Genomic DNA, 24776 nt, shown 5'->3' on the forward strand with positions numbered 1-24776 from the left:
AAGATGCCTCATCCTATGAAGTAGAAGACATTCTAATCCTAAACACCAAAGTCTCCCTAATTGTATTGCATCCTTCCATAAGTTACTTTACAATTTGAAAAATGGAGTTTGGGGTGCGGATTTTTTTCAGTTGGAACTGCACTGATACTGTCAAATGAACTTAAAAATAGGTTGCCTAATAGTGTTGAATGTTGGAAATACTGGGATATGTTGATCTGGGTTAGATTGGAAATGCCAATCTGAAGGTGAAGAACTTCGTCTGTTCCCTGAACCATTTAGATTCTAGAATGTATTTATTTTTGAAATGAAGTCAAGGAAAAAATCCTGAAAGTAAGACTTCAGAGGTACTGTGAGATCACTGGAAGTCTTAATAATTTTTCAAACTAATATCCTTTAGATTGTCTGTGAGCTGAGTCTTTGAAGCTTATATTTGCACAAAAGCTATTTCCTAGTAAGAAAGAATTGCTCAGCTCTGGTCTGCGTGATTGTTCCTTTCTGACTGTGACTTTAATGGGTAAAATCAGTGACTACGTTAAATACTCAGCAATGATGCTTTAAAGTTAAAAAGAAAGTATATTCCTGTTAAGTAGGTTTTTTTCTTTTAATTAAGTAGTTTTATTTTATCCTGAATAATAGTTGTCTTGTGTTAAACAGTTTCAGCAAATATGTGCAGAAAGGCAGTATTAAAGGTCGTAGCCTAGAATTGTTGTTTATGTACATTGCAATCTCATATAACATTGTTAAAGGCAAAAAAACCCATTGTTTTTAAAATATATCTTTGTTGTTTATCTTTTAGGCAGTATTTTGCATTTCTGCAGAGCTTTGCACAGATCCTGTTCCCATGCAAACTGATGAGGGAGAAATACTGGAGGAAGGCAGTCCCAAGGTCAGTGAGGTAAATGCCACTGTGTTTTGGAGGAACAAGAGCTTGCTTGGCTGAAATGGGGGGGTACGTGGAGTGAACATCAACTGGTGGTGATGTTTTTAATTAATACCTACATGCAATATTTATTATTTATTGTCATGGAGGTACTTAGAAAATTAAGCTTTGAAAAACCTTTAGAAAGACAGGGGGTTTTGCCACCCACTAAGGATAGGAACATATGATTTTGGGCGCTTCCAGGAAGGAAAGAGAAAACTTGTAAAGAGATACTAACCCTGATTGTATATCATTTGTGAAAACTGGAAGGGTTTTCTGTCCTACCCACCCACCCTCTGAACTAATTTAAGGAATTAGACGTGGGCCCTTAGGTGCAGGTGTTGGTGTCTGTGGATTACCGACTGACCTATATTGAAGGTGTGCTGCTTCTTGTTTCCTTGTACTTGCCAGCATGTGCTGTGTTGTGAGACTGGATTGTGTGTTGCTTTTAAAGGTACCTTTAATTCTCAGCATACCTTGTTGGGACAGGAGCATGTCAACTGTTCTGTTAAATACAATGTTGTGTCCTGCTTTTTGCTTACTTCCTGAAGATGCAGATGTTAAGGCACGAATTACTTTGGTTTTCATAATGACACAGCCATTGTCATAATCTTCTATAGGTTTATAAATACAATTTTATAGTCCTGACTACTCACTGAGTTAGTGTTAACATTGCAAGTGATCTGTGTTTAAAACATGGTCCCTACACTTCACAAAAATCTGAATCATTGTTAGCTTGCTTGTAGCTTTGTGTAAGAGACAGACTGAAAAATGAAAAACTAGAAGACTGGAGTTAACATTTGTTTTCTAGGTAGACCTTTGGAGAGATGCTTTCATTGTTTTAGGGTCTAAGAAAAAACACTTTTTTAGCTGTAAGCAGCAAGTTAAGTAAGTAATTATTAGAGAAAGGACTTGGCAATTGTGCTGCATGTACTTTAGGAGTTGTGTTCATTTTAAATAGCTTTGAAGGAGGGTTGGCTCTAGATTAGGAGCTGAAAAATGAGAACATATCAGTGGATGTACTTGCAGCAATCCAGGGTATTGAATGCATCTTTTGACAAGGATGTGATTACAGGTTTCAGTGGGGAATAGACATGAGAGAGGAGACATCATGGTGCAATTAATTACTGACTTTAGTATAGTTATTTGTGCTTTCTTTTCACCACACAGAGAGGATCTTTGTGAGTGTGAACACACATTTATGTGTATACAAACAGGTGCCTGTGTTTATATTTTTGGATACATAGCTTTCATTTTTTTTTGCCTGTGGGGCAGGAAGTAAGATTGAAGTAACTGTCCTTTCCTCCAATGAAGGGTATGCTTTTCTTTGGCATGCTTAATTCTTCGTGTAATGGTGAAGTTTGTATCCGTGCTCCAAAAATTAAGTGACCTTACATTTGAAACCAAATTCTTTATACTGACTTTGAATACGCAAATGTGTATAAAGCATTGCTTTGAAACAATTGTCATTTAGAGAATGTGGGAGATGAGAATTGTGCATCTGGTATTTAGTGTTATTAATAAAGAACTAATTAGGATCATTATATATTAAGCAAAAAAGTCATGACTACAACTAGTCCTTCTCTCCATTCTGTGATGGACAGGACTACTCACTGAAGTCTGTTTTTCAGTGTTTCTTCAATCTGTAAATGATTATCCTCTTTCCTTGTCTGAGGAGAGTTTTGTCTCTATAATAGTTAAAAGTTTGTCCTAGAAAAATTTAGACAAAGTATATTTCACTATATTGTCTGGTATCATTAAAATGATGCCATTAATTTACAAATGTTTACATGATCTAGTGACCTGTTTTCATTTTTCTACTAAATACCTTTTTTAAGTATTCAGTAATGTAGTTCAGTTTTTTTCCTTTTGTCAGGTTATTTCCCCATCTCTCCCTGCCCACTCCCAACTTTTTCAGGCAGGAGACATGAGGTATACGTGAATGAAGTATTCTGAAAGAGATGAGACCAAAATCATCTTTCATGGAGCTACCATGAATATCAGGATATAAAGATTTGGGTACTGCAAGAATTAATTTCTTTGTGGTGCCGGCCTGAAAATAACCTAAAAGTTTTACATGAAGATTCTATGATAGAGTGGAAAACAAATGATGTGTCCTGCTTTATGCCTGTGAACTGGCTTGGTTCTGTAACTGTCTCAGGTTTTCTGGCATCCTAGACTGTATAGTATTCTGAGACACCCAGGTCAAGACTTGAAGATAAAAGGAGATTTCCTCTGGTTTTGAAAAAGAAAAAAAAATTGTGCCTTATGTAGAGCTGAGCAAGTCACTTTAAAGACTAAATATTTATGTCCTTCAAACTAATTAGCACTATGTAAGGTATGATCAGAAAATTTAAGCCTTGCAGTCAGACATCATGAGGAATGGTGTTCCTGCTTGACTCCTAACAACCTGGTGAGACAGATGTAAAGTTAGCTTTCATGCTTGCCTTTGCCACTCTTGAAATGAGTGGCAAACTCAGTGGACAACTCATTGGAAATTAAGCTTAAGGAAAGTTATTGATGGACTCAGTTCTCACTTTAGTGTTTATTTCTACCACTGTTGTTAATGCATACATTTCTATTTAATTAGTAATTTAATTTTTTTTTAATATTGTGGTTGAGTTGCGCTCATGTTCTCAGTTTTGCCTACTTGGGAAATTTCTACAGTTCTTCCCTTCAGTTTTTTGTCAGCATATCCTTTCGCCATTCTTTGGATTGTTTTCCAGCAGAGAGTGTATTTTGTGCATGGCCTTTCCCCTTCTGTCCATTGGCTGCTTTTGGAGACACTTAGTGTCTTGGTAGTTTTGTGGCCAGGGCTTTTCATATTAACTGATTCCATTGTTTGATTTCAGTTTCTTCCTTGTTATCAGACTAACAGAAAATACACTTTCTTTAAAATGGCATCAACATGATAAAGACAGCTGGCACCTGTCAATAGCACACTCTTGATCCCAATAATTATCTAATATTAGTGCTATACAGAGGGGAAGAAACCTGTGCAGAAGTCAGTTTTTTCAAATGAGCATAAGAGTTTTAAAAATTAATTTAGTTTTGGCAAATGTGGAAGTCTTATTTGATAATAATATCTGGTCTATTTTAGCCAAATGATCTGCTAGTGAGTATCGTACAGTGAAGTATCCCTTCACTTTTTAGAGTAGTTGCAGGGTGGGCTGTCTGGTTTCTGGCTTTTCAGGGTCACTTTTCTTCCTTTCAAAAAAAAAAAAAAGGAATCGTAGAATCATTAAGGTTGGAAGAGACCTCCAAGATCATTGAGTCCAGCCTTTGACTGAACACCACCATGAGGTGGCAAAGGCTCACCAGTGGGCTACAATGAAGAGAATTTTGTAGGACTGATCCCTTCAGAACTGGGCATACAAGCAAGATCCTCATGGTGTTCTCCCCCAGTCATGTTTGCTGGAGCTGCTGGTGGGAGGCAGGAAGCCCTGGGTCATTCTGGTTCCCTGATATCAGAGTGAAATCTTCTGCTACCTCTCCATTGCACAAGCAGGAGTAGAAAACCAGTATTTCTGCTTGGAACCCTCTTCCCTTTACTATTATTTGGATTATTATTTTAATTTTTAATTACATTTTGTGGTAGCTAATTAGCTAATAATGATTACTAGGCTTTTTCCATTAACAACCTTGGTACTCTGAAAATATCAACAAGCACTGAACTTCTTGTTTGTGACTGATTTCTTTTCAGCTGTTTTGATCCATCAGTTAAGGATTACTGCACAGATAATACTTAAACTTGGTTTCTCAATTGTTCCTTTGCTGTAAAATCTTGCAGGAGGAAGCTAAAATTTTATGACTGATTTGAAATATTTTTAGATTTCTTTCAATGTTGGCAGGAGTTTTGAGCTTATGCAGGAAACTTCTTCATCAAAAAATGCAATTTAAATGTTCATGTTAAATGTAGAATTTCCCTCTCCCCTCCTAGTTGTTCCTTCCTCTCTCAAAACAAAAGCCTGTGAATTCAGAGGGAGTGAGGGACTTAGACTAAAGTAATTTATAGAAAGGCATTTATGAAGTGTGGTACAACTTCAGTGTTGTTGAAGGGAAAGGAGGAAAAATAGCTAGTTCTGCCATTTTAATGTTTTGTATACTAAAAATCTAGGTACACAAAATTCTGATGAAAAATATGACTGCACAGGATGTGTAATAATGCTCAATTCCTAACAAGTACAGGAAAAGGGAAAAGATTGTGTATGGTATGGCATTAGATAAAGGTATTCAAAGTTTTCATTAATATTTATAGAAATAATTATTGAACTGAATCAGTAGGCCAGGAATTAGGCTACTTTTTCATACTTTGGCTCTTTCAAAACCAGTGACACAGCCATTGAGGCTTGTCCTGTTTTTCAGTCTCACTGTCCAGTGCCACTTACAAGCTGTCTTGAGGTCACCTGTTAATCCTTGTTTTATTTCAAGTTGCTACCCAGTTCATATCTGTCAATGTGAGTCTTTCCCTTATATTGTTGCCTGCCTGTTGTCAAACTGGTTAATTCTTACTTTTCTTACCTCTTGGTGTCTAATTGTGAGCTAGCACTTGCCTTCTGTTTAAATCACTCTTCAGAACTCTGTTGGCACTGGCTATGTTTTGTTGTGGTGTTTTGGTTTGGGGTTTTTTTTTTTATCCTGAAGCATTCATGCAGAGATGATTAAAAGGTTAAAAAGTATGGGACTCAAGTATCTAAATTCCTCTTTTACTTCATACACTTTGAGAATAAGGGAACATGAGCCTGTGTTAGGCTATGTATTTTTACATTTATAAACAGAATCATAAAATTCACAAGGAAGTGTTGTTAGGAGTTCTCTATCCTAAAATCAGGAATGTTCCACTAACTGCATTATGGGTAAGGTATACTCAACTTCTGATGTGGATGTTGCATAATGATGACAATAGTGCAAAAGTTAGGCTGATGCTTTCATTTTGTGGGATTTAGAACAAATATAGTGAAAAAACCCCCGTAGTTAAATAATTAAACTTACAGCATCCAAAACCTTGATGCCTGTATTTCTGGGGCTTATAATCCTACTTAGTGATACAGAACTGGGTTTCTATTCAGATAGCACTAAGTAATTTAAAACATTCAGGCCTATACAGTAATAAAATGAACAGTCTGCTTTGTGACTGTCATTTTAAAAAAGATGTTTTCCAGTCTAGTACTGGCCTGGTACATAGTGCTTTCAGATTATGGTTCCTTGCAGTATGAATCCCTGCCCTGAATTTTGGCTTCTTACAAGAGGTGAGCTTTCAACCTCAGTATACTTTCTTGTGAGTACCTGACAGTTCTGAGTAGGTTTCAGTTTACTCATGTGGCTGTTGCTTCTCCACTGGATCCAGGACAGTAGGCTTTGAGGTATTTTTATTTAGTTGATCGATTTTTGATGTCTGCTGGTGAGTTGCCTGTGGAGCTTGCAGCATTTCTGTGCCCTGATTTGCAGGGTACATTTCCATTATTTTTCTGGAACATGAGTTGTAGGAGCAGCTAGTCTTTGTAATGCTGACTTACAACTATACTAAGCTCCTGGAGCCTTTGTATGAAGTATCTTGTATAGTCTTTTAAAAGTAGAGAGGTATTCTGCCTGACAAGACAGTTTATGCTTCTCCTGAAATGTGGCAGCTTAAGAACTAGAAGGACAAAGAATTTTTCACAACAGAAACTGATGAAGCTAGCAGAACATGGAGATGACATTTTGTTAACCTGGAAATGCTACAGCTCCTTAGGAGAGTAATTTCAAAACCAAAATATTTGCATATCATGTATTAAAAAAAGATAATCCAATAACCTCTCAGTAAAGAATGAAATTACTAAAAATTTAAAGTTAATAAAGTAGTCCTTCCTTTTAATGACAGGTTTTCAAAGCTTGTAAAAGTCTTATGACATAGTCCTCTTGTTTTAAGTACAAATTAACATAGTCCCTCAAGGGAAGCAGAAATTTTGGGTTAGTTTCTCTCTGGAACTTTAACACTGTGGCCAGGAAAAGAACCTGGAATACTTTCCTACAAAACACTACATGCTCGGACTTTTCTACATTGGGAAAAAGCCCCAAGCAAACCTGACTGTGAGTTTATAACTTCAAATTTCAAGGCATTGTAGCAAAGAGCTACAATTATGGTATGGGGTTTAATCCTAGCTGGCAACTAAGCACCACATTGCTGCTCATCCACTCCTGTCCCTGCAGTGAGGTGGAGGGGTAGAATTGCAAGGGTAAAAGTCAGAAAATACGTGGATTGAGATAAAGGCAGTGTAATAATTCAGGGGAAAAAAAACCCCAAACCAACAACAAAGATGAGAAGAAAACAAAACCTGTGAGAAAACAAATGATGCGAAAGGAGAAGAATTGCTTGCTGCCAAACAATTGATGCCCAGTCAGTCTCTGAGCAATGTTAGCCCCAGCTAACCTCCACACACACCCTCACTCCCTCAGTTTTCATGCTGAGCATGATGCCATGTAGTGTGGAGTATCCCTTTGGACAGTTGGGGTCAGCTGTCCTGGCTGTGTCCTGTCCCTGCTTCTTGTGCACCCCTGGCCTGCTTGCTGGTGGGGTGGGCTGAGAAACAGAAGAGGCCTTGATGCTGTGTGAGCACTGCTCAGCAGTAGCAAGAAACATCCCTGTGTTATCAGCACTGCTTCCAGCACAAATCCAAAACACAGTCCTCTACCTGCTACTATCTAGAAATTTAGCTCAATCCCAGCCAAAACCAGTACAGGATGTTATCAGGGTCTACTATAAAAAATCAGTTATAAATAAGGTAAAATTGTTGAGGACTTTGCAAGAAAGAACATGGAATTAAACAGACAGTACTACTTGAACTGTTGTAAAGGAATGCTGTGGATTGCCTAGCTGCTTGGACATTCTAAAAGAAATTCAGGATCGAGTTCAGGATTCTGCCAGTTGGGTGTACTGTTTTCTACAGAGGCAAGACGAATTGCCTATTTGAAACCTACTTATCTGTAGTGAAGACTGCTAAAATATAGATGCTGAACTGAAAGATGACTCTCTGTTTTCTAATCTCAAAATACCCTGAAGTGCTTTTGAATCACAAAAGAGATGGTTAACACAATGATGTATTTTCTTTCTCTTGGAAAATACCATCATGTGCCAAGATGACTTTGACATCTGTCAGAACTGTCACCATACATTCTTTGATCGAGTCTTTTCATATGTACAATTCGTGTGGAGGAAGTGTACTGGCATGGCATGTCACTGCAGTGAATAGGTGTGTGTCCCATTTCTAAAGGAAAAAAACACTTCCATCTTAAAAAAAACATTTGCTTTAAACTCATCTTTTCCATTCTTTTAAAGGTTCCTTCTTTTTCATAAGTGTTTTCTCATTAGATTTTTTTCTCAACCAATAGTGTGTCTTCTTCAGCTGATTACAGCAGTTTATGATACTTTGCAAGACAGACAAAAAAGCAGATATTTGCTTAAATATTGAAAAAGTGGTTCTGCATTTGAGAGCTTATGTGGTATAGTCCTACTCTGGTGTTGATGACAGGGAAGTTGATTTGTGGCTTTGCTTACAAAGTGTCTCTTTTCATGCAGGTGTACTATTGGCACACAATTTGAGGGGTTCCTACCTTTTCAGAATATTGCCTTTTGATCTCTTTCCATTTGGTATTGACTTTACAGAACTGTTGGCAGTGGTTGTAGTCCATGTGGCTTGTGACAGAGTTCTATATAATCAGTCACTTAATACAAAGTCTTACAGATGTGGAAGTACTGATGAGTGTTTCCAGTCTTGCTGTCTTACGGCAGACTTGAGGGGTATAGGTATTTGGGGAGAAATTTGAGCCAGGGGCATTAAAGCTTTACCCTGCTTTAAAAAAAATCTTAGATTTACTTTAAAAATCACTTGTAGCCTGTTAGTTTGGCTGAATCATTGAAAGGTGTAAAATTCATTGGTCTTGTTGGCTTCATGCATTTGCAAGACTTTGTACATTTTCATGACCCACAAGGACTGTTTCCTTTTCATTTTGTGAACTAGATGGGTATGAATTTTTTTCAGTTCCTCAAATTTTTTTTTTTTCATTCATTGGGTGTGGAAGAAATGCATGTGAGGTTTGATGAAAAGAGTGTGGTTGTTATTCTTGACACTAAAAATAGTGGTGATGGTCTTCATCATTCCAGTAAGAGGGTGACAGGACAACTAAGGACCCGAACTCTGCAAAAACATATTGTGTGGTATCAGTTCCCTTGAAGGGCAAAAGCAACATTAAAAATACGCCAGCGTTTCCTGTCACTTGTTTAAAGTCACTGAAGCATTTGTGCAGTAGGCAAGAGAGTGTATCATAAGAGGGGAGAATGTAGTAGTTGTCTACAGATGCAGTAGTGTGGAATTAGGTTAAGAAATATTTAGAGGTACTTTGAAATCATATTGGTTGGCTTCAACAGATACAATTTCCACATGTAATTCCCAGAGAAATAATGTATTCCCAAGGCATCTAAAGGTTTGTTGGAGTTTTTTTGAGGGCAAGTTGCAGAAAAGCCCTGCTTTTCTACAACATCTGCTCTAGGGATGAGTGGCTCTTTTAGTGGTTTGGTGTTCTGTCAGATAGCTAATCTTTTTAACAATCCAAATAAATTTGGAAAAATTTAACAAGCAAGCAGCAGTGGCTCTCCTGTGACTAAAATGAGCTTGGATTTGCATTCTGGTAACTGGAGAAACTGGAAAGCAGCTGTGGACTGTGGGTGTGGTTAGCCTGTATTCCTTCTCCTTTTTGACAGTGGTCAAAAGTGGATGCCTAATACAGACTTAAGGCAGGGTTAATATATACATATAACAGAATTGCTCTCAGCCTCCAGCTGTTGAGGAACTTTCTGGGCCACTGGCAGTTTCTATGGGTTTAGAATCCACACAGCGGATTTCTGTGAACCCAGAAGAGAAAGTTCTTCTTTCTGTTGCTTACCTGTCTGGTCGGATCTCTTAAGGCAGAATAACTTCAGCACCATTTTTTGTGTGCCAGGTTGATGTCACTTTCAGTTATTCCTAACAAAAAGCAGCAAACAGTATTTGTGGCAGTGAAGGTGATTAAATGTGTAGTGCAAAAGTGTAATTTAGTTTTCTCTAATTCTGGTTATCATTTGCTTTTTTAAGCCTTTGAAAATTCTTTTAGCTATTTGTGCTTGTTGTCTTTTTGTGGCAATGCATCATGTCGATTTCCAAATCTAAGTGGGAGAAAGTTAATACGTTTTCTGTGTCAGGGTGGTTAACAACGTGTATATCAGAGTATCAGCCACTTACAGATGTCAGTTTAAGCTGCTATAACTCGTTCATCTGTGTCTGCACCGTAAATACTAAATTGACTGTAAAATGAGGTCGCTAAATAGAGTCACTGGGTTGCATACAAGTGGCTGGTGAAAGTACTGGTGGGGTGAACTGTTCAAGGGCTTTAGGTCAGATTTGTCCCCTAAATGGAAAGTATGAAAAATTTGTAACGGAAGTGTAAAAGGTTTTTTTCAGAGTAGCTGAAGTTAGCAAGAATTCATGGCTTGTGAAATGCTTCTGTTCTTTAGCTGAAGAATAATACAAAAAGTTAATTAAATTAAATATGGGAATTTTTTGCATTTTACTAAATCCAGATTTTCCTGGGATCCATCCATACTATGTATGTGCAGAACACACTACAAAATGGATGGAATGTTTGGATGGAACACACTAAAAAAATGGGTCATCGTCAGTGGTGCAGGAAAAGGAAAGCACTTCTGCGTAAATTCAGAACGCTTTATTCATTTTTTGTGTCTGCGATGGTTGAATTATTACTCAAAGCTGCCTTGGCAGCTTCAGAGTTGAAGTGTTCAGATGGTATTTCTGGATATCCTGTCATACCATGACTTGAGTGACTTTAATATCTTCGGTGGTTGATGTGAGGTAAAACTGTATCTTGCTGCAAACAACTAGGTGGTTTAAATTGCTTCCAGAGCAATATTTAGATTAGTTATTTTATATATATATACACACACACACAAGCTATTGTATTTTAAATACTTTGCAGCTCAGTAATATATGAAAAGAATAATAAATTTTTAATTAAGTAAACTTTCTTATCTGTACAATATGAAATGTGGCTGGGATCCCAACCCTTTTAACATTTCCAAAATGTGGCTGTTGTTTTCATGATATTCATAAAACTGTTTAAGCTTAGCAGGGAATTAATGTTAAGCTGCTGGGTATTTCAGAGAATATTAGTTAACAAACATTTTAAATATTACATAGAAAGTGAGCCATAGGTTATTTCTGCAATTGGTTATGACTAATTGGTGACAGCTGAAACTAAAAGCAAAACTTCTGGTCCTTAACCACTGCTGCAGCTTTTGTGCTTGTTTAGGTGTAGCATAAATTACATATTCTGATTTCCATAGGTTAATGAATGAGTTCCCATTGATAATCTGTCCTGCTGTTCTACAAGGATGATGCACGTTTTAATGATGGTGTATGTTAACATGTGGCATTTCCTCTACTTAATGTAATGTTTCAGTGAGCCAGGTGGTAAAGTACCATTAAGCTGCATATAACAAACACCAGTAGCAGATTAATTACTTTCGAAGGTAATTACGTGTGGTCTAAGTGTGTTAGCATTCTAAATGATTAGCAGGGAGCGCTGAATATGAAGTGTGATTTAGCAGGGGGATTATGTTAGTTAGTTTTCACTTCTCTTGTAGCTAACAGAAAACTAGTCAGGACCATGTGATGGTAATAACATTGAAATGCTTCATCTAGATGCTGCTGAGAAGCTTCAAGAAAATACTGAGTGGGCTAGGAGATGGTTTGTGTATTTTGGCGGTGGTTTTTTTGTATCAAGACTATGCTTCGGCAAAATTGAGAGAGAAGAAAAGGTAGAAATAGGTTCAAGTGAAAATTTAGTTGCATCACAATGCTGTACAGTACAACAAAGTCCTGAAAGAGATTGAAAATTCAGCCCAATATTTCATGCATACCTTGTCTTTAAGACTTTCCTCTGTGTGATTCAGAGAAATACTTAGTGCTTTCTCATTTTAGGAGCTGTTTTTTCTTTTTTTTTTTTTTCTTTTGAGTTAAAATCTCTGATTCTAAGGGTTTTTTAATGCTTTCATTTGTGTACTGGAATGAAGATTCAATCTAACTAGTAAATTTTGGGGGCAATTTTGCTAAACAATTTGTGCTATTCTATGCATATTTTGAAATGCCAGCTCAACACTAATTTATTCCTCAAAAATTATTAAAGTGTTAGCAGCTAAATTGCATTTTTATTAAAAGAAATTAAATAAAAAATTTAATTAATCTGTTTCTAGTGAGTAAAATCTTCCCCAGTGCAGTTTGTCCAAAGTGCTTGTAATGAAGCCAGGCAGAGAGGTGACTCAGCTTTCCTTTCATTTGCAGTAGTGATTACATTTCTGTTAGACCTCAAATGGTCTCTGAGGTTTCATTTTTTATAACACAGCTTCCACCACTGTTAGCAGTAGTGACTAGTGACTAATTTCTTGGATTTCGAGGACTGGGTTGTGCAACTCTCCTTAAAACAACTATCAGTGAGACAAAATAAGTGCTGATGGTCTGTTTACAGTAGCACTGTTGCTGATGATGATTTGGGAGGGGCATTGGGTATTTAAGGAGTAGTTGTGACAGAACATCAGAGTTATCAGTCTTAAGCTGGGCCTTCCATAGGCTGTGCTAAAATCATCACTTCACTTAAAGCAGCATTTGATTTTTGGCTGGTCCTCACCAGAGTATCTAGTCATACACCAGATAAGGTTTTGGTGTTGTGTCTGCTTGAGATGCTAGTGAGTGAAAAATCTTCAGAGTCTTCATCTCCTGGCTGGTTGAAGTCCTTTTGTTTGTTTGGTTTTGGGTGGTTTTGTTGTTTTTGTTGTTTTTTGTTTGGGGTTTTTTTGTTGTTGGTTTGGGGGGTTTGTTGGAGGTTTTCAGTTGTTTTGTTTGTTTGAGGGGTTGCTTTTTTTTTTTTAAATAAAATAGAAAAAAACAGCTTTGAAAAGGAACTATGGAATGAGTAGGAAAAGGAAACTCTGATGAAGTTGCATTAGTACATTTCTTTATGCTGGTGAAGACAAAAAGACTGTTTAAAATTAATAGCTTTTTTTATAATAAGTAAAGGATTTCTCCCAAATGTCTATCTTCTTTCCTGAGAAAATGCTTGGTTTCTCTTAAGCTCAGTTCGTCTTTGGTGGGCTAGGATAGCTAATGCAGTAGTTGAATCTTGTTAGGAAAATGTGCTTTCTGACATCGGGATTCAGGAAAGATGAGGCTTTTGCCCTTGAAACTTTCTGACCCTTCAGAGCGTTGCCGACTTTATCTAGGATATAAGGTTTGCTCATTAATCAAATCCATTAGGATCTCATTGAAGATATTTTTAGAAAGAGTAGTATGAAACTGTAGTAACAGGTGCTGCACTTCTGGACAAAAAAATATAACAGTTGATTATGTTTAAGCTCACGATAAATTTCATTTTCTAAAAGTTAAGTACTGAGTGTCTAATACTGAATAGCTTTACTTAACTTAGATAAAACAAATTGTCTTTTACTATTTAGAACACTCAATATATTAATTTTTGTTGAAATTTGGATATTCACGGGTGCCTGGATTTTTAGAGAAAAAGGCCTTGAAATAATAAAATACAGAGTTCAAAAACTTGCAGTTCCTTTTTAAAAAAAAAAGTTTTCTATTGAATTCCTCCCCTGCTGTTTCAGGGTCTATTTCTGGTTCCTGCTTCCAGCTGCCAGAATCTTGAAGCTTTCTCCATTGCTTGCCAGGAGAAACAGGTGTGCAGTGTGCTTCCCTTGATTCCTGCTCTTGGAGTCAATGGCTCCCTCTGCAGTCCGCTTAAAGAGAAGCTCAAGTGTTTCGGATCCTCTGCCATTCCACCTTTTCTTCTTTCCTTGGGAAGAATACAACAGATCCAAGAGTTCTCTCTTAGCTCCACCTTCCATTCTTTTGCTACGTATTGAGGACAACTGCATTTCCTGTGTACGCTGTGAGTCAAGAGAGACTCAAGGCTAAGAAAGCGGCGCCTTTTCTGAAAGCCGCAGTTAGCCAGATCGGGTGAGGCTGCTGGATGCTGTGGATGGCTGGAACTTAGCAAGGACTCTGGGCTCCAGGCTTTTTTAAAAAAAAAAAGACTTGAAAAGTGCTGAGCAGGATAGGGTGATGACAGAATGAAGGGAAACTGAGAGACTTGTGGGGAAGAAATGTGCATAGGAATTGTATAAGAACTGTGGGTGGAGGAAAAGAAGAGTATTTTCAGCTTGCTGTGGCTCTTACATGCTGTTCCTCTCTTCAGTTCATCCCCAGATAGTCACTTAATCAAAAACTTAAAATACCACATTCTCATTCTTTCTGTGGTATGATGTTATTATTGTCATTGGGAAAATAAGACCTAAACATTTTAATTTTTAAGTATTTTTTTAATCTTTAATTAATAGGTAGCTGGGCCTAAGAACAAATTTTATAAAATGTAAGCAATGCCTTTGGAATTTTACTGGAATTTTACTTGCTCATTAATTTTTTTCAGAAGGCTCTTTGTCAGATATATCTCTTTGAATTAAGATGAATTACCCAATAAAGTGACTTCTAAATGTTGCAGAAAGATGGAAATGGATATTACTTTATGAGCTTATTCTAGATGTTTTAGACAAATAAGCTGTGTATCACTTTCTAGCAAAAATTTTAAAACCTGCAGATTTCCAGGTGAAAAATAGAGATCACTGATCATGAAATTGTTTAGCGTATGCAGGCAAACGAAAGAAAGTTGGAGTCAAGGTTCTGCAAAAAGAGGAATGCAGAAATTGCTGCACTGTGTCAGGCTTGTTGAGTGATCTTATATATAACTTCTCCTTTCACTTTGTAAAAGTAATGTCGTTGCCAGAAACAGAAAAGCTTATACTGCTATTGTTTTTAATCCTCTAATACACAGACAAATCTTCATACCTAAAGCATATATAAACCATAAAACCCACAAAGGCTTGTGCAATTCAGTGTTGCAATTTGTTTGTTCAACAGCTAGTTTTTTGTCTGCTTAATAGTACATTTTCTCTGTGTATCCTCTTACAGGTGTTTTCTTTGAGAGCAAATTGAGTTTTATTTATATTGCAATAGCAAAGGGGTGATGTTTGTTACAGTACTGTCAAACTGCTTTTTTTTTGTATATGCCTTAGTGCTGTGTTGTCTTGCATTGAAGGAGATTTGCAGGCCAAATGTTGTGTTTTATTTATGTGAAATCTCCCCTCTGCCTACACCGTTCTTTGAGCGCTTATGTTTTTGGAGTGTTGTGGAGGGGGTTTGAGTCTTCATTGTCTCTACTCATAGACAGTATTTTAAAAGAGGGCATACTATAGATCTGCTGCAGACATTTCAGTATTTATTTCTTCAGCATAACTTAGTTTTTCTTGGTGGTTGTTTTATTTTTGAGGGTTTTTTTGATTATGCAACTTTCTAAGATACTTTTCTAGACTGAAGTGCAGGTTCTTGCTGGGTTGGGAATTCAGTAGGGTTTTTTGTCATGTATGTGATCTCTCAATATTAAACTGAATCTGTTCTTCTGGTCATAGGATTGCTGGGAAATTCAGGTTCGAAGGGACCTTCCAAGGCCTTTAGTCTGACTTCCTGCTTAAAGCAGGGTCACCTATGAGGTCAGACCAGGTTATGAGAGATTTTATCTAGTCAGGCCATGAAAAACTTGAAGCAGGGAGACTGCAAAACTATGCTAGGTTATCTGTTCCAGTCCTTGACTGTCCTCATGGTGAAAATAATTATCTTGTATCCATTCTGGACTTCTCTTTTTTGAACACAGTCTCGTTGCTTCTTGTCCTGTCACAGGGTACCTCTGTGGTGAGCCTGACTGCTTGCTGACGTCCTTGTACAGACAGTAACTTGCTGTTAAGGTCTCCCCAAAGCTATCTCTTCTCCAGGCCAAATCAGCCCAGCTCCCTCTGCTTTACTCACAGGACAAGTGCTCTGGCTCCTTGAGCATCTTGTTGGCTATTGTGTCCATGTTCTGGGTGTACTTCTTGTATTGTGGGGACCTAGGATGAGGTGCATTAGACCATGTCTGGAATAATAACCACTGAGTAGAGGTGGCAATCATCTGCTGGCAAGGCTCTCTTAATAAAGCCTGGGATGCTGTTGACCTTTCCTGACAAGACACATTGCTGGCTCACGATCAGCTTGCTTTATGCCAAGACCTTTTCCACAGAACTGCTCCCCAGCCAGTCACCAGCCTGTATTGTTGCCAGGGCCTCTCAGGTGCGAGTGTTTTGTGTAGGGACCATTCCTCCAGCCTGTCTAGGTCCGTCTGAATGGCAGCCCTGTCTTTAGACTTGTTGATTGATCCTCTTCACCCCAGTTAATAAAATTCTGACCAGAATATACCTTACTGGCCCTGCAAGTCATTGGTAAAGATATTTAATGGACTTGTCCTAGGGCAGAGTCCTGCAGCACTTCACTTGATACCATCCTCCGGGCAGCATGCAACATTTTATCCTCTGAGCCTGACCAGCCAAATGTTTCCTGCAAGTCTAGTTGTTTATCCATTCTAAAAAGATTTTTTTCCTAGTTCACTAGTAATTAAATCCTTGACCTTCCTGTGACTTTTTTTAGTGTCTTGATGCATTTTATTATTGGCTTTATTTATCAATGAAACCCTACCAATTGATCTTTATTTTGTATACTGAATAGTTTCTGTGTTCCTGAATATTTCATCACTCAGTGATTAATTTTTTTTGGTGAACTTCTTGTGAATGACACAGTGCCTGTGCCATTGTACTGTATCTTCTACAGTTTCTTATAATGCAAATTTTAGTAATTTCAGATACTTCTGTCTACTGTCTGAAGTACAGCAAACTGATTAACATTTCTTAAAGCAGAGGGGTTCTCTAGTTCTTCTAAAAGAGATTGTGCCTGGACCGACAATCTTGTTCTTAGCTCAGGTGCTTTGTTATTTGTCATTATTTGCCCACTTTTCTTTGAAATGAAACTTTGATAGATAAGCATGCTGGAACAGGGATGTCACTAGTGTTCTTCATATAAAATTCATAATAAAACAACAGTTTTATCAGCAGTACTTCAGTGATTGCCTTGTTCTAGTGGTAGTTTACAAGATGTTCCAGTTCTCATTCAGATCTTGATTATCATCTAATATAGTAATTTCCCATTCCTACGTTTTTGTTGGTTTTTAAATCATTGCCTTTTACACATCCTTTTTTTTTTTTTTTTTTTTTTTTATGGTACCTCCTTTTCTACAGCTTCATTACATCAAATTTCTGTTTTATATGGGAATCTTGTTAGTTTAGCACTATATATGCTGTATGCAGTGCATCTTTACTCCCAAAGGCTGCATTTCATCTTCCCAGTACTGGCCACAAACTGTTCCCTTGCTAACCATTCCTGTGAATTGTACTTGTCTCATACCAGCAACAGGCTAAAATACCTCCTGTGTAAGAGTAATTCTTAAACACTTACTCTCACTCACAGAACCATGCTGTTTTGCAATGTGGCCACAAATCTGTAGCTGTTTTACCCACTGACACATCAGTGTTTTAGCATTTTCAACAACAGAATTAGTGGAATGGGTATCTTTCTCTTCAGCTAGACAGGTGTGAGTCCAGCTGTTAGAGCTCTTGTGAATCAGGTACGGACTGAAGTACAAATAGATTTCAGTGTGTCTGATATGGTGTGAATACATGGATAAAAGTCCAAATTTATTAAGTAACTGTAAATAGAAATTTTCTTGTTTTCAAACATTGCTTTTACATGAAAACACTGTTTGGACTGGGAGCCATGTGGGTACATGTTTACAAATGTGAACTTACACGTGTTTGATTGACTGTCTGTCTTGTGGATGTCATTAGCACCTTACAGTTCACCACTTTGTCGGTTCGTTTGTGGTTTTGCTTAGGGCTGTGCCTGTGCAGTCAGATAACATAATTTCTTGTATCCTTGTTAGATGTCAATATGCAGATTTTGGGGTTTTGAAAGTATTTTGGCCTGACAGCAGTATTAATGTACAAATGAGAAAACTTGACTCTTTTGGGGGGAGGGTAGGGGCACAAGGGGAAGTGGCTGATGGATTTTGGTTTGGTTTGGGGGTTTTTTGCCCCTTGGAAGACTGACTAAGCTGTGTTATCTTAACTGACTGAATAGTGCTTCTCTCCTCTTTCCAGTTTAATGTAGTGGATCATGGATTTGTGTGTGATTATGATTCAGTTCTTTGTTGTATGTTTTATTGAGTATTGCAGTGTGACCTGTTTGCTGGCTTCATGTGAAGTAGAGCATTGCTAACTGTGTCTGGATGTTTATATAAAATACTAATTGCATGTGTTGAATTTTGATATAAAGAAAAGAATATTTTGCTACCTGTGTGAGAACTTCTGGCTGAATTAAGTGATTAAATGAAGAGCACATAATTAATGAATGAGCAAATATAGCGTAATTCTTTTTTCTCTCAAAAAGAATTACTGAAAATATATGCTAAAACTGGTATTTTAAAAGCAAACAATTAAACATAAAACTTCCTTACTGCCCTTGGAATCTTCTAACAAGAGAGCCAAAGGAAATGCCTACCTTATGTTGTCATTGGAACAGCATCTATTTGAGGTTTCCTTAGGCCTCTTTTTTACCCTGCTAACTAAGCTGTGTGTGCGGTGAAAGTCTTTTTTCAAAGAAAAGTTATTTTTCACAAGAAGTACTCTGCTTTTGCAGCCTTTTCTTTCTGTGCTTAATAAGTTTCTTCTAAAATTTTAATTTTTTTCCAGAGATACTGATAAGCCTTTTTTTAAATTCCTGCTTTATCCGTAAGGAAGAAGTGGTAGAAATAATACTTAGTATGACAAGGGAAGTCCTTAACAGAGCAGAACTTAGAACCTATGTACCTTGACTAATAGTATTCTGCTATAGCCATTAAACCATTCTTTTTCCCTTGCAAGATTTTTCTGAAATCTGTGCTATGGAATGATACCATAGCAATGGGGTTGGAGATGTACATATGTTGCTAAGAAACTACATGATCTGTTCTGGACCAGCCACTGTGATAAAGTGGCTGGGGTGGCTGCTTTGAGTTGCTGCATATGAAAAGGGCCACTTTAGGTGATGTGCGTTTTGCTCCACCGATTTCTGACCTGCAATGCTTGCCTTTGCAGATGGAACATGAGGATTTTGTAATGGAGGGGCATGGCAAGACTCCACCTCCTGGTGAAGAAAACAAACAGTGAGTCACGCGTTTATTTAAAAAGGGCCTTATCATAGTAAATGGTGTGAGTTGCTGCATATGAAAAGGGCCACTTTAGGTGATGTGCGTTTTGCTCCACCGATTTCTGACCTGCAATGCTTGCCTTTGCAGATGGAACATGAGGATTTTGTAATGGAGGGGCATGGCAAGACTCCACCTCCTGGTGAAGAAAACAAACAGTGAGTCACGCGTTTATTTAAAAAGGGCCTTATCATAGTAAATGGTGTGAAGCACTCTCGTTTAAATGTGCTGGGAGTATTGGTTGGTTGCTTGGTGCTCACCCTTTTGGTTCCTTAAATATCCATATGTGTATATATATATATAATAGTGGATGGTGGCTGAAAAGAAAAAGAGGCAGGATGTTGATGTGCCTTAAATGTAAAAGCATAGAAATATGCATTGCAATTTCAAAACATTAATCAGAAATTGTTGTAAAAGGGATAATCGTTCTGGAAGCTTGGCAGTGACGTAGTGAGTTTGTACATGAAGTTTTTATACAGCTGCTCTTCACTGAATAATGTGAAGTATGAAAGAAGCAGGGCCTTCCTTTTGGTGTGCATATGGCAGATTTGTCCTCTTTTAAATATGAGCCTTATTTCTTTAGGATGCATTTTAATAAAGGATCAGAAATTATAAACAAAACACTCATTTGAGGATGAACAATATAAGATGCTGGTACACAGAGCTTTAGGGAAAGCAGCTTGATCAGAGAAGAAAATAACTTCCATTTCCATTAGGAAAGGCTTTTTCATATGATTTCAATCTGAAATCCAGTACTGGTTGGATTTTTTTCCCTGGGTTTTTGTTCGGGTAGGAAGAACAGAGCCTTGTCATAGAAGTATTTCAGTGATGGTTGTATTCCATATTCTTCTCACTAGTTAATGCAATGGTAATTCAATTTTGATATCGTAATCAATTTTTTTTCTTTTCCTGCCCCTTGGAGCAAGCAAGAAGGTGGTCTTTGGAAAATCTAGATAACAGAACTCTTTTTTTCCTAAGCCTAATTGGATGTTTCCTCATGAGAAGTTCTCATTGATCTGCACTGTACTTGTTGCAGAAGGGCTGTGATGTGACTTGGGGTGAAGGTCTACTTTGCCTCCTAGACAAGCTGACAACTGTAAGTCCACTGCATCTGTGACAGTGAGAAACCATTTCTGAGGTAGGCAAGTTGAGGTCAGCGAAGTTCTAATGCTGAACATGCACATTCTTTCCATCATGGACATGAGCCAAACTTCTCAAAGTAATTGTTGTTATTTCTATCTATTCAGACTGCACAACTTACTGTGGTACCAAGAGATACAAAGGTTGTTGAAGTAGAAACTTTCAGAAGAAAAATCAGTGCAGAAGTAAAAAGTAGGAATTAGATTTCTGCTTTCCTGAACTGTTTCTTTATATATATAGTAATTTAATGAAATACATTATTGTAGTGAGTAATATGAGGGATATTGTACTGGATTTGTCATAGCCTTGTGTTTGTTAGGTGTCTTGTTTTAGGTGCAAGTGGAAACTAGAATTACTTTATAGTTGATCTGATTTTTAATTAGAGCTTTTCAAGTGGCTTACAACATTATCTCTCTTCTCGAAAACTTTGGTTATTAAAGAATATGAGATTAGTGATAGGCAGCATTTTTACTTTTTAACTAATAGATTTGTGTTCAGGTGACATCTGGAACCTTGTCATACAGATCCTGCTGTAGAAGCATCATTCTTAATATTATTTTGATTGAAGTCTAAAGGTGCAATTTTAGTAATGCAACGAAGAGTTGAAGGTAGTTGTTTTATGCAACTTGTAGCATAATGCCAGCAAAACTCAATGTGGGTATTGCTCTTAAATTTAAATCAATCCCTTGAATCTTATTCTACCCACAGTATCAAATTTTCAGCTAACTAACAAAATCATCTGCCTTGACAGAGTTTACCTCTTGTTATAAGACAAGGAAAAAAAAAATTGGAAATTACCTCTTTGTAGTATTACTTGCAGTGGGGATTAGCTGGGCATAAACATACTGGACTGGGCTTTGTGAAGGAGCACAGAGAGGAACTCTGGAGCATCTGACAGAGGAGAAACAGAGAAAGCTGTGACTGTTTAGCCTTGAGATGAGAAAACTTGAGGGAGGATGTTCTTATCCATGTGTATAGATACCTGATGAGGGGACTAAAGAAGACTGAGCCAAATTATTCACAATGGTGCCTGGTGGAGAAGCAAGAAGCCATTGGCATAAACTGAAATACAGAAAACTCCACTTAAACACAAGGGACAATAATTTTCTTTTTTTACTATTAAGCGTGGTCAGACCTTTGGAAGAGGTTACCCGGAAAAGTTGTGCTTTCATTGCCTTTTAAGATACTCAAAACTTAGCTGGGCACAGCCCCAAATCTGCTTCAGCCTGCTCTAGTTAACAATGCTTTGAGCAGAGGGGTGGGATTGATATCTCAGAGATCCCTTCCATCTGCAGTGATCCTGTGATTTGGTGTACCCATGTCTACTGTTGTCCTTCTAGTTGGTTTGAAATAAAATTGGAGCTTGTTAGTGAAAGGTAGATTCTAAGTTTGAGTGTAGAGTCAGATGTTCTCTACAGAAATAGCTGCATCACTGAAGATGCTTCCTTCCCTTTGCAGCTGTCATTAGACTTCATAGAATTTACTGCCTCTACAGCTATGCAGATGGGATGTTTTCTCTTTGACTGCTTCTAATTTACTTTTCAGGACAGTTGGCCATTGTAATTTAATGGCCTTTCGTTAGACAGCCAGATCTGGGTAACTCTGCGCTGAGATTGATGAGGAAGTGTTCAGAAGATACTGTTTCAGCGAAGGAGCTAACTTGCACCAGAGTTCCAGAGCAGTCTGCCTGTGTTAATCTCCCAGGAAAGCCCTGCAAATTTCTTTCTGCATTTCAATGGACTCAAAGCTTTAATGGACAATGTAGGAACAGAAATAAAAAGATGCTTCTGAGAGACTTTCAATGGATGCAATAGTTTTTACCTTAGCCCCAGTTTCAGGTGAAATTTCCTTTGCTAAAGTATGGCTTCAAAATTGAATACAAGGAGCCAGCATCCATGGATGATTTCTGGCACCTCATGAAACAGATTATTTCCCCAGTTTGACTCAGGGATAAAAACTTGGCATTTTAAAAGTGCATTCTAACATTAAACAAACACACACAAAAAACCCAAACAAACCCAGCAACAGCAAACAACCCTGCTGCATTGTTGTGAGTCTTTCTTCTGCTAAACTGAATAGTTCTTTTGGACAGACTTACTGTACTAAAGTAACAACATTTTAAGATTTTTAATTGAACTGTAGGTGATACCTGAGAACTGCTGTCTTCTGATACCTCTCAGCTTTATGGGGAGGAATTAACTGCTTAAACTGTATACAAGGGCTTCAGAAATCTTCAACTGATCATTTACAACATGGATATAATGTATTTCGATTAAAGCTAATTATGAGGAAGTTACCCATTCAGAATCCTTAGTACAAGTCATCTCAAGTCCTGTGAAAGAGCTGCAGTTTATGTGCAGTGCATGTGTCACAAAGCTGTCATGGTTGTGCAGCAGCAAAGTGACTTACACTAAAAACTGCACTTCAGAAGAAGTGAGCCTGCTTGGACTACTGAAGCTGATAGTGGCCATCTCAGACCGTGCTCCTACTCTGGCTGAGGGCTGATGGACTTCTTGATAAATTGTTACTGCTTAGTTTTTATGTACTCTGTAACCTTCTCCCTTCTTAGCTCTGTGTGTGTTACACTTGGTCAGGTTATTTTGTTGTGGCTAATACCTTTGGTAAGAAACCTCCTTCCTTCCTTCCTTCTATCTGTGTCATGATGCTTAATTACAGGTGAACATTTTGTTAGAGGTGTTCTCTCATATTTTCATCCGTTATGAAGAGGTTGACCTGAACTGGCATGCTTAAGGAGTAAATATTACCTCCCCACACAAAATACTTGCATTTTACATGGCAGCAGTTTATTGCGCCCTTATCAGTTGTTACTACTGGAGCAAAGATTGAGGCAAATGTGACCCAGAAACATCTTTCCAAAACAGTCAAACTTCTGTTGATGAGCACAGAGCAGGGACAGGGGCAGGAAAAAGAATTCTGCTGAAGTCCTTAAATTGAGGTTCTGCTCCTAGCTCTAACAGCATTAATTAGCAACTCTGCCTGTGCTAATAAATTACCACCTGCTGTCACAATCAGAAGTGAATGCACCCTAATCTATGAGTGAAAGGGATTGGGTAATGAAAAACGACTCCTTTTTATGAGATAAATGTAAATGTTTTACTCTTCCTGACTGACACATGGAGAGGTCTGTTTGATGGTAGCTATTCAGACAAAAAGTGAGCCAAGTTCATACTCCAATTTAGTAGGAAGGTAAGCCAAGCTGCTACTGCTGTTTGAAGTAACTCAGCTGGCTATTCCCCACCTGTTTTATAGTAATGGGAGAGAAAAGTTTTCAACTCTCTTGACAATTCATACAGCTGGAAGTGATTCATATTGTAAGAAAGATATCAAAACAAGATCATTTCTGTAATTTAGAAAGTGTCATCGATTACACCTACTGAATAGCTTTTCCCTGGCTTGATAGTTTAATGTACAGGTTCTGAGGCAAGTGTTTTTAATGAGACCCTCCAAAATTGCAGTAATGCCAGGATGAGATTGGAACCACTGAGCATCACAAAATTGTTTAAAATTTGGTAATAGTATTTTTTTTTTCTTCAACATTGTTTCTTTTAACTACAGTTAAAAGAAAGTAGTAGCTAAATTGGCCTAACAGGAATTACAGACTCTGAAAGTCATCTCATCTAATACCATGCTCAAAGGGGGGCCAGATTTGAAGGTTAGACTTAACTTCTAAGTTGTATCAGGCTTCTCAGGTTTGTTGTAGAGCTTTTCTGGACAGTCTGTGGCAGCATTATTCACCTTCACAGCGAAGAAAATTTCCTAATATTCAGTAAGAATTTATGATCGTTGTCTTTCATCTTTGAATGTGCATGTCTGAATGTGGCCCAGTCTTCATTAAAATTTACCACTGTGTCCACTTTTACAGCAGAATGGCTCCCCCCTCCCCCGGCTTAGTTCTGCCATGCAAAAACTAAGTGAAATCAAGAAGCTGGTTTACAGGCCAGTCTTTGTTTTCAGCAGCCTGCTAATGTCAGGGCCACATGTAAACATCACTGCTATAATGGCACAAAAGAACCAATCTTACTCTTTCATGGTGTTGCTGAAAACTATAAAAAGGCTGCAGTGGTATATCCTGAAGTTGTCTGGTTGGGTTGGTGAGAATGAGAGACGTTGTTATGAACTACTGCAGTGTTCTTTTGAAGGGTTGAAATTCCATGAAGGTCCCTAGCCATAGCTTCTGTCCCTGTAGGATAAAACATTGTTCTTACCAAATTTAAAGTAAACAGTTAGCTAAAAGCTTGTGCAACAAGGAGTTTGTTTGATGTTTTAAGGACATTTGATATTACAGAAGGTATTGAGACTTGCCTTGAGTGCCATTACAATTTTTTAATTTACTGGCAGTACTGACGTAAGCAGAAGTTGGTTTTTTTTCAGAAGATTCATGCAGCAATTTTCAAAGTAGTCTCCAAATCCTAGTTCAGATTATCAACCCAAGTTCTTTGAAGCTAATGGG

General features: G+C 37.7%; 1 long non-coding RNA gene across 2 annotated transcripts in view; it reads left to right on the forward strand.

Annotated features, from left to right (window-relative positions):
* LOC108447554 overlaps window positions 1–19141 on the forward strand; it is a 23222-nt gene extending 4081 nt beyond the window's left edge. The window contains exons 2-3 of one of the 2 annotated variants that reach the window (XR_001863181.1): window positions 797–895; window positions 19056–19141. This is a non-coding gene — a long non-coding RNA (uncharacterized LOC108447554). The remainder of the gene's footprint in view (window positions 1–796; window positions 896–19055) is intronic. The other variant, XR_001863180.1, reaches the window with a different exon arrangement.
* The last annotated feature ends 5635 nt before the right edge of the window (window positions 19142–24776 follow it).

The sequence above is a fragment of the Corvus brachyrhynchos genome, unplaced genomic scaffold (assembly GCF_000691975.1).
Source record: "Corvus brachyrhynchos isolate BGI_N302 unplaced genomic scaffold, ASM69197v1 scaffold56, whole genome shotgun sequence".
Classification (NCBI taxonomy): Eukaryota; Metazoa; Chordata; class Aves; order Passeriformes; family Corvidae; genus Corvus; species Corvus brachyrhynchos.